The 20,966-nt window shown below is 44.9% G+C and overlaps 1 protein-coding gene across 4 annotated transcripts in view; it reads left to right on the top strand.

Annotated features, from left to right (window-relative positions):
• Positions 1 to 3,272: 3,272 nt before the first annotated feature.
• Positions 3,273 to 20,966, top strand: part of LOC117349240 (ras-related protein Rab-7a-like) — a 42,177-nt gene continuing 24,483 nt past the window's right edge. Inside the window, exon 1 of one of the 4 annotated variants that reach the window (XM_033922465.1) lies at positions 3,273 to 3,396. The gene's annotated coding sequence lies outside the window, so the exon portion shown is untranslated. Of the gene's footprint in view, positions 3,397 to 3,552; positions 3,617 to 20,966 lie in introns of those variants that run through there. The other 3 variants (XM_033922492.1, XM_033922449.1, XM_033922457.1) reach the window with 3 other exon arrangements.

Raw genomic sequence — 20,966 nt, 5'->3', positions numbered from 1 at the left:
CCTCTTCCTGTACTAAAGTCAGGCCTTACCAATCAGGAGGCCTGACTTTATTTAGTACAGGAAGAGGCGTTCGGAGCATACAGCGAGTGATTTCCTTCAATCGCCGGCACTCTGGGTGCCCCCTCCTGCCTCTCCAGCTGCCCTCTCCTAAAAAATATATTCGTAGTTTTTTTAAATTCGTGGGGGTTCCTAGAATGGAATCCCTGCAAATTTCAGGGGAGTACTGTACATATATTTTCATAGCTAATTTTTTTTCTAGTTTTACATTGGTACGCTGGATCAGAGCACTTGTACCCTTGTTTCAGATCCAGTTTCTATCACATGTTGCACTTTAATGGATTCTCATTGGTCACTGGTTGCTCACACCTTGGAGTTCCTTTCCCTCATTCAATCCTAGCGGGCTTTCCATGCTTGTCACCAATAGATCTCTCTTACAGGGCCAGAAGATGCTATTTTTCCTGCACACCTTATGTGCCCCCAATCATATCTTTGAGAAACCATCTACATTTCATTCCCTCTTAGATCAAATGTGGGGCAGCTACCTTCTCATTTCACATTTTTTACATCCCTTCATTGTTAAATTAAGACCCATGCTGAACTCTCAAACCTCAGACACTGCCAAGGGACAGTCTGCATACCTTCTGAATACTCAAATATATACAGTATATAAAAACAAAAACAAATGAGTGGTTATCTGACATACACTCAAGAAAAAATAAATTCAGTTTCACATGGTATAACCTCACCTATCCTCCTCTGCACAGTTACGTCCCTTGCAGTCTACAAAATTTGCCACAGTCTTCGTAGGTCCATATATATATATATATATATATATGTATATATATATATATATATATATATCTTTAGCACTGAAGCGCATTAAGGATAACAGCTTTTTCTGCACAGCGTATTATCTTGAACAATACTACAGCTGAGAACTTAAGTTTCACCAGACTTCTGCCATTTTATACCAGCACGTACTCTTTTTTTCTTTATAAATTTTTATTAGAATCTTGTTATATAGAAAGGTCAACAACAGTCCATCAACACAGAGATACTGAAAGGTCACTTGGACACACAAAGTCAGAGGCGTGAAGAAAGTACAAGAGATTTATTACAGAATGCATGCTGAACCCCTGAGCTCCAAGCTGGCTCAGAAGTGCCGAAACCAGGAAGTTATAGAGATATTTATTCATTTTTCTGGCTATACAACTGAATTCTAGAAAAAGCTTTTCATGTGTTACTTTTCTTAACACTCATTGGTTCTAAGCTCACACTAGCAGGTCACTTATCTAACTCTTACAGTTAAATGTACAGAAGGGCAGGGTACATCGTGGCTCAAACTCTTATCTATTTAACTTACAATGTGGTAAGGTAGGGACATACATTTTAGGCAGATGAGGTCAATAGATTGTACACTGTTTTCAGCTATGTAGGCCAGAGCAATATTTTAAACAACAGTTAACCATTTCATGACCCTACAATACAACACTGCATACAAATCGAAACAGACCAGATAAAACAATATAAAGTACAAAACTACTGCCTCACCACCTGCTCTTCTCTCCTACTCCTATACAGCCAATACAAAGATATAGTATCTACTCCATACCCATCCCAAGACAATCCCCACTATCAACAATTACATCTTCAGCCCCCATATAGCAGAATGTGCTCCATAGGGTGGTCCCTCTGTGGTTCCTTCAGAGAGACCCCCCATTTTACCAGCACGTACTCATAAGCTTCTCAGGAACTGCTGAGCTAACCTCATACCAGCTGGTTCCGAGCTCATATTTAGGAGCATTATGATTAACTGGAAAGCTACTTTAGTAACAGAGCCAGTTCCAAACAATTTTTCTACACTGCCTATCTAATCTGATATTCTAAGAACATCCAGTGCAAAAAAAAAAAGAAAGATATGCCTGCAGAAGCTTCAGGATGCTCCGCTATTTCCCTTTTTCAGCAGAACAGCTATTTCTTACATTCCAATCTCCGCAGTCTGTTAAACATACTGACAAGTCCTCTCATTTTACATGGGTACATTTATTCCATCCAGGTGCAAGTTCACCAATGGTTTTTCCTCTTTATTCTCTTATGCCTTCTGCATCTCTCAGATACTGGTCTCTAATCACACTCTCGTTTTATGAACAGACGTACCACCTTTGGTCTCCAATAAGAGACCTTCCTCCAGTGTGGGACCTACCGTTAGGGGTAGATCTCTTAGTCCAATTCCTGTCTAAACCATTGAAATCTGCTTCCATTATGTTCTTTTCTGGGACACTAATTTTGTCTCACTGCTTTCGACTTCACTTGAGGATGTAGTGAACTTCAAGCATGCCTTACTTATTCTACTTATCTCATGTTTTCCTACTAGTGTTTTTTCTGAACTCATCCCAGATTCTTTCCTACACTTGGTACGGATTTTCATCTACACCAATCTATTACTTTATCATCGTTGTTTCTTCCTTTGCATTCCTCTCCAGCTGTCCACTGCAGAGGAGCATTATGTTTTTACCTCTAGGCAACTACTCAGTTCGCCAACCAAATCAGCTCTTCGTTTCCTCTACATCAGCTACTGAGGAACACAAAAAAAACAATAAAACAACAAAATGCAATATGATAGAACAGAGACAGAACTCTCTCTCCTCTCCGATAGCACATTGTATTAATTTGTTCTACCCCAGAGCACACCTGATTCCTCCTGTGTCAATTGTGGATCATAGAGAGCGACCTACAGCTTCTGCATGGCAAATTTTCATCTTAATTCCTATTCAGGATGTTTCTGAAGCTGCATTTTGATCTGCAGTGCATCCATTTTTGCTGTGTAAGAGCTCATATTCAACCCCCTGGCGGTGCATCAACTACGAGCTACAGCGGCTCCCAAAGCCAACTTGAAATCCACCCCAATCTAGGGTGTTTCCAAACCAGCAACCTAGTCTTCTGTGCATACTTTTACAATGCAGTGCTGCTTGGACCACATTTTAGCTCCAGATATTCACTTTTGACAAATCAATTTTACATAATCTCTTTGAATTATGGACTGTTTTCCACCTCCCATATGCTTTTTCAGCTTGGGACTCACCATCAATTGGGGCTGCATATCTCCTGCCTGTCTCCGGAGAAAGCAAAGTTGCTCCCCTCTAACAGGTGTTTGCTGTAGACAGCAGGGGAATGCAGGCACACTTGCCCGCCCTCCATCCCCTCTTCTATTGCTAGGAACAAAACTGACAGGCAGAGGGGAGGGGCTTGAGTACTAGGGCAATCCTGCACATGCTCAGTAAGCTCAAAAGCTTACTATAGCTAGGGGAGAGTACTGACATCATTAGGCTCAGTCAGAGACTTCACCATCAAGTGTGGCTGCATTCCCCTGCTGTCTATGGAGAACACCTGTTACAGGTAAGCAACTTTGCTTTCCTCCTCTACATCTTCTAACTGGATACTTTGCAATAAATATCGGCCTTTCATTTTACTTTTTTTTTTTTGTCATGTGAAAGCGAGGGATTCTGGTAGTACAAGTATAGTCAGGCTGCTCAATATAGAAAGGTTTATGCTGTCCTGCCAGCAGAAGGAGACAGAAAAAAAAAAACCCAGCTAACTTGTTGCTGACAACACCCAGGTAAGAATTCTGTAAATATTTCTTTCTCTCCAACAGATGGTGGTATGTGTTTTAACCTGTGTAGTAGGATTATGGATAAAGATCCCAGGGCAATAGCCTTTGGCTTGTTTTTTCCCCAATGGATTCAAAGCCAAATGTATGAGGCATTGAAGTGACAATGCTTGAGAGATATCCTTCTCCAGTAAGCAATCAGTTCCCAGGACTTCATTACCCCTATTCCCTGGTGAGAGTCCACCCAATGGGCACAGTTTCTCCTTATTCTGTAGCTAACTTGTGATACCATCATTGTGTGTTAAAGGATGTTTAAACAAAAAAAACAAACAAACTCAAAACAAGCTTTGCATTGCTTCACTGGCAGCACTGGGTCCTTCAAGGTCTGCTGCACTGAGACTTTCTGCCTTGGCCATGGTTTATAGTTTATTGAGCTTTACATACCACTTTTCCTATAAACACAACAAACCAGTTTACAATTAAAATCAGGGTAATATATAGAAATAAAACAAAACAAAAAACCAAAGGAAATAAGGTAACACCTTTTTTATTGGACTAACTCCTGAATGAAAGTTGCCAAAGGATTCATAAAAATGTTAGAGTAATAGTGACAAAACAGTTCTGAGGAATGCCACAAGAAAATGGCTAGGCTAAGCTTTCCCTCAGGTGTGCCCAGCCAGCAGATTAACCATTCCCCTTAACTGTATCCATGACATCCTGTTTGTCTTACTTAGATTGTAAGCTCTTTGAGCAGGGACTGTCTTCTTTGTGACTCTACAGCGCTGCATACTTTTGGTAGCGCTATAGACATAATTAGTAGTAGTGTGGTACCTTTGGAGCACAGCAGGCAATGTATTGTGAGTCAGGGCTGGTGGTAATGCAGGTCTTACTGGTCACCTTTTGGAGAGACACTAATTGCAGCAGTCCTCATTGCAGCTGGAGGCCATGGGACTTCTGATTGCTGCAGGTCAGAGCAGGATAGCCTCTATTTTCCTCAGCTTCTATTCATATGCGAACCATGGGGTTGGCTGAGGGGCGAGAAGGAGCAGCAGACATTTTAAAATCCATGGCATACCTCAGGCATCGTACAGTCAGTGCAGTGCTAGGTACTGTAAAAAGTAGTTATCGTTACTAGTTACATAGGATAAAAAGTAACTAGTTGCTGACTTCAGTTACTCTTCACTAAATGTAAATAGTTACTGTACTGGTTACTAAAAAAAAATTAATTAGGTAGTTAATAGTTACTTTGTTTATAAATTATAACTATATGAATATTACAATAACTAGTACTTTATTTTCCAATGAATTTCTTATTGTCTCTGAGCATGAAAAGCATTTCAAAATGCTTGTCGGTTAAACTGTTCCTGTGTGGTGTAAGAATCTGTCCACCAATGCTGAAGAGTCCACTGGTGAGCTTGATTGAAGGCTCGTATTCTTCAGAATAAGCACTTCCTTCACAGATGGATAGCGCTGGAGACTAGATATATCACATAAAGCGTCATTCAAGAAGAGGTCTAGTTCCGACTGCACAGCGTGGTCCCTTTGATTTATAGAAGCAGAGGAAGCTGGTGTCTTCGCTGGAATATGGTGCTGTATTAGGAGTTGTTTTTGCAGCATCAGCCTGAGCTTGCATTGCTTGCATCAGCAAGTATTTGGCAAGAACTCTGGCAGCATCTGACTGGATCCAGCGCAGCTAGAATTGTGGATGTGAAACACTTGCTACTCTCAAATCAATCTTAGCTTAAAGTGGACCAAAGTGCTTAATGATTCCATTCATTTGAGCATCAGCAAATGGGCTGGCAAATTTGAGCGAAGGCTTGATGGAGGTAAGATGTGCATGTAGGTAACTCCAAAAAAGCTTCTGTTGGAGGTCCATATGTCAGCTGTTGTGCAGACTGCAGTCTCTAGTGACAGCTTATTCTAAAGGTCATCTGTCATCTTACAATACTGGTCCTCAATATGTCCAGTAAGAGCCTTACGAGTCAATACGGTTTTGCCTGGTTGAAGAATGAATTCTGGTGACTTGACTACTGAGTAGGCTTGCATGTCCCCAATAATAAAATTTGTGATGAACATAAGAACATAAGCAGTGCCTCTGCTGGGTCAGACCACAGGTCCATCCCGCCCAGTAGTCCGCCCCCGCGGCAGCCCAACAGGTCATGACCTGCCTGAATCACCAGAAGGGACTCCCTTGCCCCCTAGGTTTCTCATCAAAGTCCTATCTTCCCATCAAAGTCCTAACCCTCCGGCCTTGCACCTGCATGACCTGGTGAGCTGTCTATACTTATGCAACACCCCAGCACCTCTCTCAGTACCCCACGATCCCCTTGTCCCTCAGGAATACGTCCAATCCCTGTTTGAATCCCTGTACTGTACTCTGCTGGATCACTTCCTCCGGGAGCGCATTCCATGTGTCCACGACCCTTTGGGTGAAGAAAAACTTCCTTGCATTTGATTTGAACCTATCCCCCTTCAGTTTCTCTGAGTGCCCCCTCGTACCTGTCGTCCCTTTTAGTCTGAAGAACCTGTCCCTGTCCATCCTCTCTATGCCCCTAAGTATTTTGAAGGTCTCTATCATATCCCCCCTGAGCCTCCTCTTTTCCAGAGAGAAGAGCCCCAGCTTATCCAGCCTCTCGGCGTATGGGCAGTTTTCTAGCCCTCTTACCAGTTTCGTTGCTCTCCTTTGGACTCTCTCAAGTACCGCCATGTCCTTCTTTGAGGTACGGCGACCAATATTGAACGCAGTATTCCAGATGTGGGCGCACCATCGCTCGATACAGCGGCATGATGACTTCCCGCGTCCTGGTTGTTATGCCCCTCTTGATGATGCCCAGCATCCTGTTGGCTTTCTTCGAGGCTGCTGCACACTGTGCGGATGGTTTCATGGATGGATCCACTAGCACACCCAAGTCTCTCTCGAGTCCGGTGTCTCCCAGCAATCCCCCCCCCCCCATTTTATACTCGAACAACGGGTTCTTTTTCCCTATGTGCATGACCTTGCATTTATCTACGTTAAAGCGCATTTGCCATTTGTTTGCCCAGTCCTCCAGCTTATCGAGGTCCCTTTGCAGTTCCTCACACTCCTCCCTGGTCCTAACTCTGGTGCAGAGTTTGGTATCGTCTGCAAATTTTATAACCTCACACTTTGCCTCCGTTTCCAGGTCATTGATAAATATGTTGAAGAGTAGCGGCCCCAGCACCGATCCCTACGGCACACCGCTTGTGACTCCCCGCCAGTCAGAATATTGGCCCTTTACTCCGACCCTCTGTAGTCTACCTGACAACCAGTACTTGATCCATCTGTGTACATCCCCGCCCACCCCGTGGTTCCACAGCTTCCTAAGCAGCCTTTCATGTGGCACCTTGTCAAAGGCCTTTTGGAAATCGAGGTAAATGATGTCTATGGGTTCCCCTTTGTCCACCTGACTGCTCATTAACCCTTTTCTGTGACACAATAATGCCCCCGTTACTAATCTATGAAGCAGCCAACGTTTGCTGTTTCTTTGGTGTTCCTGACGCATATCCACGGTTGCATCCTTCATTCTCCCTCCTGCCCCCTCTTTCCTGGGCCACTGAGCCTCCACCTCTCATCCAAGGAAGTTTCAACTGAACTTCTCACACCTAGAATAACCTCTAGAATCCATCCCATCCCCTAAGTCTTCACTCTAGGAAGGTTGGTTCCTGTCCTCTGGCAAAACGGTGTGAGAAAGAGCCCCAAGAGCAGTTGGCAAATAGCTCTCTAGTTGCTGCCTCATTAAACTTGTACTCTTGGGTCTCAAGCAACCTTTTTTTTTGGGAGGGAGAACCCCAAAAGTTATCTCTGGATTCAAGTCATGATTATAGGAAGAGAGGGATGCATCTGATCAGAGGCCAGACTTGGGTAGTTGTAGATGGCTGAATTAAGTGGCAGGAATGGTGTGACTGTACGCAATTCTGAGTAGTAACTAGTTGCAGTAACATTAGCTACTGTAATTAGTTACTTTATGATAAAATTGACTAAATTAAGTAGTTATTTTAGAAACTACAAACAACATTTACAAGTTACTTTTGTGTTACTGTTTACATAGCATGCAGAACAATTGAATTTCCGTTCATGCTATTTTACTAATTAAGTCTCCGATTCAACTCGTTTCTCTTGCCTCGCCACAGTGCATTACAGTAACTATCCATGCACCAGCTATAGGTGGTGACAGCCAGCCAAACAGTGTAGTTACTTACCTATAACATAGGTTCTCCGTGGACAGCAGGATAGTCAGTCACATATGGGTGAGGTCCCAACAGCTCCCATTTGCGGATAAGCTCTCCAATAGCTCAGAGAGATTTTTTTTTCTCTGAGCATGTGTGCTGCCTGGGGCCCCACCGGCCATGTCCGAGCACTGCCCATTTCCCCCTGCTTCCCCCTATTCTCCCAGTCTTTAGTCTCCACCCATTCCCATCGGTTGGATTTTCTACAGCTCTGCACTACAACTTTTCTATTCACCATCTTGAAGATGCCTGAATCATCAAAGAAATGCCTGGGAAGCAGTAACAGGATATGAGTACATTGGATCCTCATGAATTGTGCATCCGCTGCTTGGGTCTGGCACACGAGAACCAGTCCTGTGTGCATTGTGCCCGTATGTCCCCGAGCGCACACAAGCTGAGGAAGAGGGCCCTGAGAGAATTATTGAAGAGAAATGAGGTCCGGGAATCATCCTGCACGAGCCAGCCTGATCAGGATGCAGTAGTGGGGGATTCAAAAACTTCAGCATTAAGGAGCTTCCAGGATGCCCTGGCCCAGCAACTCCCCTGTAGAGAAGTTTCTTCCTGAGTCCCTGCATGCGGTTGCGATGAGTCCCTGCATGCTGCCGATTGGGGTTCCCCCTCCAGCCCCTCCCAAGGTTTACTACCATCATCCCCAAAGCACCCTCTGCCTCTTCTCCAGTGTGGCCATCCCTCGGGGCACCTCCCTTCGTGTCCTAGGAGAAAGGCTCTTCAGAACTGAAAGAATTGCTTCATAGATGGCTGGGCTGTTTTTGCATATTTAAAGGGACTAATTTGCAAACTCATTTGCTTGTACTGTTATTAGTAATAAAAAGGGTCTCGGAAGTGGGTAAGAGGCCCTATACATAGGGGAGAGAACCCCAGAAGGGGTGAAGGAGTCCCCGCCTTCCAAAAGGAAGCCTCCAATAAGGACTACTGTGGACATAAGATATTCTCACCCTGAGATAAAAAGTAGGCAGTGACAGAGACCTGTGGACTGGAAAAGCATCTTGTCAAGAGTTCTGGGAAACTGGGATGCTCTCGGTGATCTTTGAGGGGATGAATACTGGTGTTTGGTCTAACTCTTAGAAAGCCCACAATGGAGAAAAATTACAATCACAATGCAAGCTCCTTTGAGTGTTCAGTCTTGACTGAATTTTTTACACTAGTAGGATCAGACAGCAGAAGTGTCTGTGTACATTGCAAACTTTGCTGGCTTCTAATAACTGTAATAACATAAAGTTGCCCTACTGGGGCAGACCAAAGGTCCATCAAGCTCAGTATCCTGATTCCAACAGTGGCCAACCCAGGTTACAAGTACCTGGCAAGATCCCAAAGAGTAAAATAGATTTTATGCTGCTTATACGCACTGTGGATTTCATGATAATGTTATGATCCACGATAAGCTGTATTACACAAGGAATAACAAATTAGCTAACAAAGACTCCTGAGGCAGGCCGTAGAGGCCAAAACATGTGCGTGTCGAGCCATCGCACTAGACTCTGTGATATGTGGAATAAAATTGCACACCAACAATACTCTGGATCTCCGCTATTATTTGTTGTTTGCTCCTTTTTCTGGAGCCATAAGGTAACCCTAGGCATACATATGTGCAATTTTACTGCAAGTTAGTAAATAGGACCCTCAGATTGTGAAGCTTTTGGGAGCACAGAAATGTCTATTGTACCTGAGTGAAACTGCTCGTCAGCTACCAATGATGAAGGCATGAGCTAAATCCATATCAATCAATCAAAGGCACAGAAGTTCCTCAGTGGCTGGAGAGCATAAAGACTTCCACCGAGTACAAATGGATAATCAGCATTTGGAGCATGAGGGATAAAGCCTGTGACAGATGCATAATATATTCAGTGCATTGGTTGGTTGGGCCTGAGCCCAAGGTGGGTGAGCACAAAATTTTTATTTTTGTATACCGCCATACCACATAGTTCTAGGCAGTTCACATACAATAAAGAAATTATACAATAAGTAAGTAAAATACAAATGACTAAAAATCAGTAAATAGAATACAATTGACTAAAAATGCGTTAAAATCAAACTAAAATAGACAAACTATAAAAACAATGTACTATTTACCAGTCAGGATTCTAAAACATCAATTTACAAACTTATCAAACAGTACTGACAATCACCACTTTACAAATTAACAAATAGAAATAAAACTAAAATTTAAAATAAGAATATACCATTTTATTGGACTAATCCATTTTTCAATTAACTTTCAGAGGCCATACTTCCTTCTTCAGGTCAATATAATATACTGTTGTTACATTATACTGTCCTGACCTGAGAAAGGGAGTTTTGGTCTCTAAAAGTTAGTTAAAAATGTATTAAAATTAGTCTAATAAAAAGATTACCTTATTTTCTGTATATAAAAGTTTTATCAATACAACTACAATACTATTTTATTCTAAAGCAACAAAAAAAAATTTTTCCTACCTTTTGTCATTTTTTGCTTTAATCATCTTGTCTTCACTCTCTTCTTTCTAGCCAGCATCTATCCTATCTCTGTTTTCCATGCAGCATCAGCCCCTTCCATCCACTGTCTTCCCTCTCTCTCTCTCTCTGCCCCTTCCATCCACTGTCCGCCCTCTCCCCATTCCATATGGCATCTTTCTTCTTTCTATGCTCCTTCCATAAACTATCTATCATGTGCCCCTTCTCTCCTTTGTACATGATTGATTTCAGCTCTGCCACCTCTCCATTTTTCTCTCTCTGTCACCACCCCCCTCCCCTATGCTCTGGCATCTCTTTCTTCTCCTTTCTTTCCTTCCCACCACACGGTCTGGCATCATCCCTTCCCTGATTCCCTGGCATCTCTCTCCTTTCCTTTTCTTCCATCTCTCCCTCCCCCTCCATGCTCTGCCATCTCCTCCTTCCTTTCCCCCTTCCTTTTCCCTTGGTCTGGCATACCTTCCTCTTTCCCTCCATGCCCTGGCATCTCTTCTTCCCTCCCTCCCCTCCAAGCCCTGGCATCTCCTGTCATTCCCTCCCTCATCTTCCTTCTCCCTCCAGTTGGGTACAGCAACACTTTCCCCAATTCTCTCCTCTGCTTCCTTTCCTCCTTCTGTCACCCAAGGCCTGTAGTCATGAACTTCATCGGGCAGCAGCATCATTCACAATTCACTGCTGTTGCCGGCTTCAGACCTTCCTCTCTGTTGGGTCCTGTCTTCATGAAAACAGGAAGTAGGCAGGACCCAGCAGAGAAGAAGGCCTGAAGCCGGCAACAGCAGCAAATTGTAAACGCTGCTGCTGCCTGAAGAAGGTAATGGCACCAGGCCTTGGAGCACCCGAGGCAGACCGCTTCTCCCCCCTCCCAGCCAAACCCCAGCTGACTCTCCTATCTCTCTCTCCCATGCGAACCCTGCCGACCCTCCCATGCGAGATGACCGACCAACCAACCGAGCAACAAACCTCTCTCCAGCAGCATTGGCAGCTGCAGCACTCTAAACAGGCTGCTTCGTGGCTTTCTCCTGCTGGTGATTCCCTCTGCTGTGTCACTGATGATGTCATCAGTGATGTGGCAAAAGGAATCACCGGCAGGAGAAAGCCACGAAGCAGCCTGTTTAGAGTGCTGCGGCTGCCAACGCTGCTGGAGGGAGGTTTGTCACTTGGTCGGTCATCTTGCATGGGAGGGTCGGCGGGGTTTTGCATGGGAGGGAGAGATAGGAGGGTCAGCGGGACCCGGAGCGATGATGCTGCCGCTGCCAAATCCAGTGAGGGTGAGGCCCTAAAGCACTGCACCGGCAGCCCCCCTGACCATTTCAGGCCCTAGGCCCGTGCCTACTGGGCCTACCCTTTAATCCGGCCCTGCGTGCAGTAGAACCCTTGAGCAGCATCTTTCCATTTCCATAGAACCCTTGAGCAGCATTTTTCCATTTCCACACCCATCCCCCCGTACAGTAGAACCCAGCATTTTTCTATCCCTGCCTCCCATCCCCCTGTGCAGTAGAACCCTTGAGCAGCATCTTTCCATTCCCTCCCCGCCACTACCGCCATCGTGCAGCCGAACCCCACTGACCCTCCCATCCGACCCTCCTACCGTGAGACGAACGATAAACCTTCTGGCTCCAGCAGTGTTAGCAGCCGCAGCACTCTAAACACGCTGCTTCGCATTCTTCTACTGCCTGTGATTCCCTCTGCCGCATCACTGATGATGTCATTAGTGATGCAGCAGAGGAAATCAGGGTGGTAGAAGGCCGCAAAGCAGCGTATTTAGAGTGCTGCGGCTGCCGACGCTGCTGGAGCTGGGAGGTTTGTGGTCGTCTCACAGTGGGAGGGTCAGATGGGAGGGTCAACGGGAGTTCAGTTGTGCCGGACAAACACGACGCTGCTGCCGTCAAATCCAGCGAGGGTGGGGAGAAATGCGAGGACCCAAATGGCCCTAAAGCACCACACCAGCGGGGGCCCCTGACCATTTCGGGCCCTATGCACGTGCCTACTGGGCCTATCCTTTAATCCAGCCTTGTTGCTATGCACATTTCCCAAAGCTAAACTAAACTAAACTAAACCTTAAGTGTATATACCGCATCATCTCCACGGATGTTGTGGAGCTCGGCACGGTTTACAAGAACATAAAATATAGGAAGAGAAGGAAAACAATTTTTTACATGAACTTATATATAAAAGCTAACATATTACATTTAAAACATTAAAAATAAAATGCTTTTTTTCTACCTTTGTTGTCTGGACATTTTGTTTTGCCATCATGTTTGTTCCAGAAGATTCTCTTTTCTGTTTTCCTCTCTGTCATCTGCCAATTAACTGCAAAGGATGCGGTGGGACCATTGGATAAGGTGGCAAGTCAAATGCCTGCAAGACAAAAGCGCGCGGACAATTAAGCGCAAGACAATTGAGCGTAACCACAATTTTGCGCAAGACATTTGAGCGCAAGACAATTGAGCGCAATTGTCTCGTGCTCAATTGTCTCACGCTCAGTTGTCTCACGCTCAACTGTCTTGTGCTTAATTGTCTTGCGCTCAGATGTCTTCGCGTTCAATTGTCTTAGCACGATTGTCTGCACTCTTTTGTCTTGCGCGCATTTGACTAAGAACTGTTGGATGATCATGGAATAAAGAGAGTGCTAAAGGAGGACAAAGCCATCACCAATAAACTGAACACATTTATTGCATTTGTATTTACCAAAGAGGATATACACAACATACCGGAACCCGACAGGCTATACGCTGGAGGCGAAGACGGGAAACTGACAAGGTTGATGGTCAGTCTAGACGAAGTATGCAGGCAGATTGATAGGCTTAAGAGCAACAAATCCCCGAGACCGGATGGCATTCATCCGAGGATCATTAAGAAACTGATAGGGACTATAGCTGAACTGCTTCAACTAATAGCCAATCTGTCAATCAAATTAGAAAAGATTCCGGAAGATTGGAAGGTGACGAATGTTACGCCGATCTTCAAAAAAGATTCAAGGGGATATCCAGGAAACTACAGACCGGTGAGTCTGACCTCGGTACCGGGAAAGATGGTAGAGGCGCTGATAAAATACTGCATCATTGATCACCTTGACGGACACAATCTGATGAGGACTAGTCAGCACGGCTTCAGCAAAGGACGATCTTGCTTGACAAATTTGCTGTACTTCTTTGAGGGAGTAAACAGGCAGATAGACAAGGGTGACCCAGTTGACATTGTATATCTAGATTTTCAGAAGGCGTTCAACAAGGTTCTGCATAAACGACTACTTCAGAAAATTGAGAGCCATGGAATAGAGAGTGAAATACTCACGTGGATTAAAAACTGGCTAGTGGATAGGAAACAGAGAGTGGGGGTAAATGGATAATACTCGGACTGGAAGAACGTCACCAGTGGGGTGAAAACATAGAAACATAGAAATAGACGGCAGATAAGGGCCCACGGTCCATCTAGTCTGCCCACCTTAATGTCCCTCCCCTACCTTTGCCCTGTGAAGAGATCCCATGTGCCGATCCCATTTGTCCTTAAAATCAGGCACGCTGCTGGCCTCAATCACCTGTAGTGGAAGACTATTCCAGCGATCAACCACTCTTTCAGTGAAAAAGAATTTCCTGGTGTCACCTCGTAGTTTCCCGCCCCTGATTTTCAACGGATGCCCTCTTGTTGTCGTGGGACCCTTGAAAAAGAAGATATCTTCCTCCGCCTCGATGCGGCCCGTAAGATACTTGAACGTCTCGATCATGTCCCCCCTCTCTCTGCGCTCCTCGAGCGAGTATAGCTGTAATTTGTCAAGCCGTTTTTCGTATGGTAGATCCTTGAGTCCCGAGACCATCCGGGTAGCCATTCTTTGCACCGACTCCAGTCTCAGCACATCCTTGCGATAATGCGGCCTCCAGAATTGCACACAGTATTCCAGGTGGGGCCTCACCATGGATCTATACAATGGCATAATGACTTCCGCCTTACGACTGACGAAACCCCTTCGTATGCAGCCCATGATTTGTCTTGCCTTGGACGAAGCCTGCTCCACTTGATTGGCAGACTTCATGTCCTCACTGACGATTACCCCCAAGTCTCGTTCTGCTACCGTTTTTGCTAGGATCTCGCCATTAAGGGTATAAGACTTGCATGGATTCTGGCTGCCCAGGTGCATAACTTTGCATTTTTTGGCATTGAAGTTGAGTTGCCATGTCCTAGACCATCGCTCCAGTAGGAGTAGGTCATGCATCATGTTGTCGGGCACTGAATCTTTGTCTGTTGTGCATTTGCCCACTACATTACTCAGTTTGGCGTCATCGGCGAATAATGTTATTTTACCTCGAAGCCCTTCTGCCAAGTCTCTTATAAAGATGTTGAATAGGATTGGGCCCAAGACTGAGCCCTGTGGTACTCCACTAATCACCTCCGTCATTTCAGAGGGGGTGCCGTTCACCACCACCCTTTGGAGCCTACCTCCAAGCCAGCTCCCAACCCATTTCGTCAATGTGTTACCTAATCCTATAGAACTCATCTTGCTCAGTAACCTGCGGTGTGGTACGCTATTGAATGCTTTGCTAAAGTCCAGGTACACAATGTCCAGGGACTCCCCAATATCCAGCTTCCCCGTTACCCAGTCAAAGAAGCTGATCAGGTTGGATTGGCAGGATCTCCCCTTAGTAAATCCATGTTGTCGGGGATCCCGTAGATTCTCTTCATCCAGGATCTTATCTAATTGGTGTTTGATTAGAGTTTCCATTAGTTTGCTCACTATCGATGTTAGACTCACTGGTCTGTAGTTTGCTGTCTCCATCTTTGAGCCTTTCTTGTGGAGTGGAATGACGTTAGCCGTCCTTCAGTCCAACGGGACGCTGCCTGTACTAAGGGAGAGGTTGAAGAGCGTGGACAGTGGCTCCGCCAAGACATCACTCAGCTCCCTAAGCACCCTGGGGTGCAGGTTGTCCGGCCCCATTGCTTTGTTAACCTTGAGCTTTGACAGCTCACCGTAGACACTGCTGGGTGTAAACTCAAAGTTACTAAACGGGTCAACTGAGCCAACCCTTGTCTGTAGCTGAGGGCCGAGCCCTGGCGCTTCTCGGGTGAAGACTGAGCAGAAGTATTCATTTAATAGTTGGGCTTTTTCCGAATCCTTTTCCACATAGTCTCCGTCTGGTTTCCTAAGACGTACAATCCCGCCTGAGTTTTTTCTTCTATCACTGATATACCTGAAGAAGGATTTATCTCCCTTCTGGATGTTCTTTGCTAGAGACTCCTCCATGAGGAATTTAGCCTCCCTGACTGCTGTTTTGACGGCTTTTGATTTGGCCAGGTAGCCTGCTCTAGAGTCCTGTTTCCCTGATTGTTTGTAAGAGATGAATGCTTTTTTCTTCTCCTTGATCAGGTCTGAGATCTCCGCAGTAAACCACTGTGGCTTATTGTTCCTTCGCCGTTTACTTTCTGATTTTACATAGCGGTTTGTTGCTTCTTGTATGGTTGTTGTATGGGTGCTGCAGGGCTCGGTGCTTAGACCCGTGCTCTTCAACATATTCATAAACGATCTGGGAATGGGTACAAGTGAGGTGATTAAATTTGCAGATGATAAAAAGTTATTCAGAGTAGTGAAGACGCAGGGGGATTGTGAAGATCTGCAACGCGACATAACCACGCTCGAGAAATGGGCAGCGACATGGCAAATGAGGTTCAATGTGGATAAGTGTAAGGTAATGCATGTCGGTATCAAAAATCCCATACACGAATACAAAATGTCCAGGGTGGTACTTGGAGAGACCCCCCAGGAAAGAGTCTTGGGAGTATTGGTCAACAAGTCAATAAAGCCATCTGCGCAATGCGCAGCAGCAGTGAAAAGGGTGAACAGAATGCTAGGAATGAATAAGAAAAGGATCACGAACAGATCGGAGAATGTTATCATGCCGCTGTACCGGGCCATGGTATGCCCTCACCTGGAATACTGCGCCCAGCACTGGTCGTCGTACATGAAGAAGGACATGGTACTACTGAAAAGGGTCCAGGGAAGAGCGATTAAAATGGTTAAGGGGTTGGAGGAGTTGCCGTATAGTGAGAGATTAGAGAAGCTGGGACTGAGAGGGGACATGATCGAAACATTCAAGATAATGAAGGGAATAGACTTAGTAGATAAAGACAGGTTGTTCACGCTCTCCAAGGTAGAGAGAACGAGAAGGCACTCTCTAAAGTTAAAAGGGGATAGATTCCGTACAAATGTAAGGAAGTTCTTCTTCACCCAGAGAGTGGTAGAGAACTGGAATGCTCTTCCGGAGTCTGTTATAAGGGAAAACACCCTCCAGGGATTCAAGACAAGGTTGGACAAGTTCCTGCTGAACCACAACGAATGCAGGTAGGACTGGTCTCGGTTAGGGCACTGGTCTTTGTCCTGGGGGCCGCCACATGAGTGGACTGCTGGGTGTGATGGACCACTGGTCTGACCCAGCAGCGGCAATTCTTATGTTCTTATATTCTTTTTAGCTCTTTCTTTTCTGCCTCTATCAACTCACAATTTACACTCTTTCTCACCTTTCTACTCCTTTTTACTTTTCAGCTATTAAATTTCCATCTTCTCTCATCCACTACTTTTAGCTCTCCCATTCCCCTTCTCCTTCTCATTCCTTTCCCAGTCCTCCATTCATCTTTATTCCACATTATTAATATTTCACTGAAGGTTTGTACGACAGAGCAGAGGGACATATGTAGAGGGATGTTTTTTAATTTATTTTTGGCCTGAGAGACATATGTGGCATGTTTCCACTGGTGGACACTCCACAAGGGAGAGATGGACCCATCCTACATTAAGTTGGTCACGTTCCTCTATGAGGATAATATTTTAGTTACAATATGCCCTTCTTTTTGGTATCTCAGGATGGCTTTATTAAAGAACAGATGCCTCAGTACTGATGCCTGAAGGTGGACTGTTGGACGTATGTAAATAGGCCATTATGCCATTGCTGGCCAACAACGTAGATGCGAGGAGTTGGACTGTACTAGTACAACACATAGTAAAAGGGGAACAATGGGAGTAAATATTATCTTGTTTGTTTTGATGCAGGTGGGAGAGGGAGGGTGGTGAACCTGAGGGATTTTGAGATGTGGGGAGGAGGGATTTACTGGGAGGGGCCTAAGGTCCCAATTGGCTCAGGCACCTAAAGGTCTTCCCCCTGGGGATGAGCCTTAGATACCTGAGTCAATCAGGACCTTAGGCCCCTCTCAATACATCCCAGGAGAGGGCAGGGCCACCATTTTGAAGAGTTGGCCTGAGGCAGGAGGGAGTGGGCATCCTTCCTGCTGAACTTTTCAACAAAAAAGGGTTGTGAGGGGGTCCTGGCCCATATGGCCATGTGGGTATCCCACTGGACAACCAGGTGTTTTTTGGGTGCTCGGTGGGAGGGGGATAGGTGAGAAGGAGGGATGGCACTGACAAGAAAGTAAGACTACATGGTAGGATCCATGCATTTCCCTGCTGTGCATTACTTGGAATGTTCATTAGAATACTAATGAGCCCTTTGTAATGTGTTAGCATAAGAGTCTCGGTGGCTGCTGTAATGATTGGTTAGCAGCCATAGAGAATCCTTTTGTGCATCAGCAGGGCAGCTTTCTGTGCCAATAAGAGTGCTTTAACAACTCTAATGAAAAGTTTTAGAGCATCAAGGCCTCGATTAGATTACGTATTGGTGTCTAAGGTGTTGTTTGGATAGGTTTAAAGATTGGTAGTGACAATGTGAGTTACTTCGGATATGAGAGAGAATTCTTGGGAATTTTCCCCGATTTTATATAACGATCTGGACTTTCATGAATTTTTATTGACAAATTGGCTTGACTATAGATGACACTCCTGAAGTGGGAACGGATATTTTCTGGGAGGCTTCTAAGGCAGTGATGAGGGGCATATAATAGTTTATGTAGCACAGAAAAAGAAGCAAGAAAATTAGGTATTATTGAACCTGTCTGCACAATTGAGTACTTAGTGGAGGATTCATAGAGTCCACTTTCAAGATTGCATCAAGCAGCAAATTGTAAGTCTCAGATTAATAATAATAATAATTTATTTTCTTATATACTACCCTACCAACAGTTCTGGGTGGTTCACAACAAGGAATAAAACTGAACAATTCAGCGAAGAGGATACAATTTCATAATAAAAAAACAATACATCGTAAACAATCACTTGCAGCAGAGACTATTATACAATTTAAAATATTAAAAAGTCTAATGAAGAGAAACACATAATATATATAAAAAAGCCTACAGCAGTTTTCTTCTAAAAACCGATCAACTAGTAATTGAACCCATCACAATTAAAAAACATCAATCTAATTGATAATATACTTAATAAACGGGCTCAACAAGACTTAATAAACGGGCTCAACAAGACATCTATTTTCAAAAACATAACTTGTACCAGTGGGGAGGCAAATCAGGGAAAATGCTAGCAAACCTAGTAAGACCCTATAAAAAAAGCAGATTGTTACTGCTGTTAAGGACCCAAAGGATATCTGCTTCAGAGGAGTGTCTCAGATCATGGCAGTTTGTAGAGCTGTACGGTCAGAGGGAGTACTTCAAGATAGGGATAAATTCTTCAGGGGCTTAAACTTACCTCAATTTATGCCAGACCAACCTGATGCCATTAATGCTTCCATCTACCTTGAGGAAATCAGCAGGGTATAAAACATCTCAAATTAGCCAAGGTATCTGAACCTGATGGATTTAGGCCAAAGTACTATAGACACTGATTGACTTAGTTGCCAAGCTTTTAAAGTAATTACTACCAGATGCTGTTGGAAGGCGCCTCAATGTGGAGCTCAAATTTACTTTGTTGTCCAAACCGGAGAAGGACCCCTTACAGGTGGGCTCCTATCAACCCATTTCTCTCTTGAATCAAGATGCTAAGATGTTAGTTGGGATAATGGCCAGGCAGCAGGTTAAACAAATATTTACCTCTGATAATAGAAAAAATTCAAGTGAGTTTTGTTCCTAATTGACATGCTTCCATGAATCTCCTAAAAGCCTAGCTTGGTGGCTTTGCATGAGCACAGAGGGAGGGGGTGACACTTCAGCTAATACTAGCCTTGATATGGATAAAGTCTGATAGTATATCATGGCAATATCTGTTCTGGGATCTGTTAGCATATGGCCTACAGGGGAATTTTGTACAATGGATTAATGGGCTTTATACTTTTCCACAAGCACAGCTTGTGGTCATTGACAAACTGATGGAACGCTTGGAAGGGGCACATGCCTGGGGTGCCCTCTGTCTCCGTTACTTTTCCTCTTGGCCATTGAACCACTGGCCATAAAGATTAGGCAAAGCATGGACCTCAAAGGCATTAGGATTGGAGGCACAGAAGGCAGACTTACTCTTTGCAGATGATATTATGTTATTTTTAGACTAAGCCCCAAAACATTTACCGGTAGCACTGCAGATAGTTCAAAACTTTGGAAAACTTTCAGACATAAGAACATAAGAACATAAGCAGTGCCTCCGCCGGGTCAGACCATAGGTCCATCCTGCCCAGCAGTCCGCTCCCGCGGCGGCCCAAACAGGTCACGACCTGTCTGTATCACCAGAAGGGGCTCCCTTGCCACCTTGGTTTCTCATTTAAGTCCTGTCTTCCTATCGAAGTCCTAACCCTCCGGTCTTGCACATGCACGACCTGGTTTGGTTTCTATACTCATTACCTGGTTAGCTTTCTATACTTGTGTTACATCCCAGCTCCTCCCTCAGTATCCCATGATCCCTTTATCCTTCAGGAATCCGTCCAATCCCTGTTTGAATCCCTGTACCGTACTCTGCCTGATCACTTCCTCCGGTAGCGCATTCCAAGTGTCCACGACCCTTTGGGTGTAAAAAAACTTCCTTGCGTTTGTTTTGAACCTATCTCCCTTCAGTTTCTCCGAATGCCCCCTCGTATTTGCTGTCCCCTTCAGTCTGAAGAATCTGTCCCTATCCACCCTCTCTATGCCCCTCATGATCTTGAAGGTCTCTATCATATCTCCCCTGAGCCTCCTTTTCTCCAGAGAGAAGAGCCCCAGCCTATCCAACCTCTCGTCGTATGGGCAGTGTTCCAGCCCTTTTACCATTTTCGTTGCTCTCCTTTGGACTCTCTCAAGTACCGCCATGTCCTTCTTGAGGTGCGGCGACCAATACTGAACGCAGTATTCCAGATGTGGACGCACCATCGCTCAATACAATGGCATGATGACTTCCCATGTTCTGGTTGTTATGCCCTTCTTTATGATGCCAAGCATCCTGTTGGCTTTTTTCGAGGCTGCTGCGCACTGTGCAGATGGCTTCAGTGATGCATCCACCAGCACACCCAAGTCTCTCTCAAGTCTGCTGTCTCCCAACAATACCCCCCCCAATTTGTAGTTGAACAACGGGTTCTTTTTCCCTATATGCATGACCTTGCATTTGTCCACGTTAAAGCGCATTTGCCATTTGTTTGCCCAGTCTTCCAGCTTGTCCAGGTCTCTTTGTAGGTCCTCACACTCCTCCCTGGTCCTAACTCTGCCGCACAATTTGGTATCGTCTGCAAATTTTATAACCTCGCACTTTGCCTCCTTTTCCAGGTCATTGATAAATATGTTAAAGAGTAACGGCCCCAGCACCGACCCCTGTGGCACACCGCTTGTGACTCCCCGCCAGTCAGAATATTGACCC

This window comes from Geotrypetes seraphini, chromosome 1 (genome assembly GCF_902459505.1).
Source record: "Geotrypetes seraphini chromosome 1, aGeoSer1.1, whole genome shotgun sequence".
In the NCBI taxonomy this organism is placed as follows: domain Eukaryota; kingdom Metazoa; phylum Chordata; class Amphibia; order Gymnophiona; family Dermophiidae; genus Geotrypetes; species Geotrypetes seraphini.
This window is presented reverse-complemented; position numbering and strand designations above follow the sequence as displayed.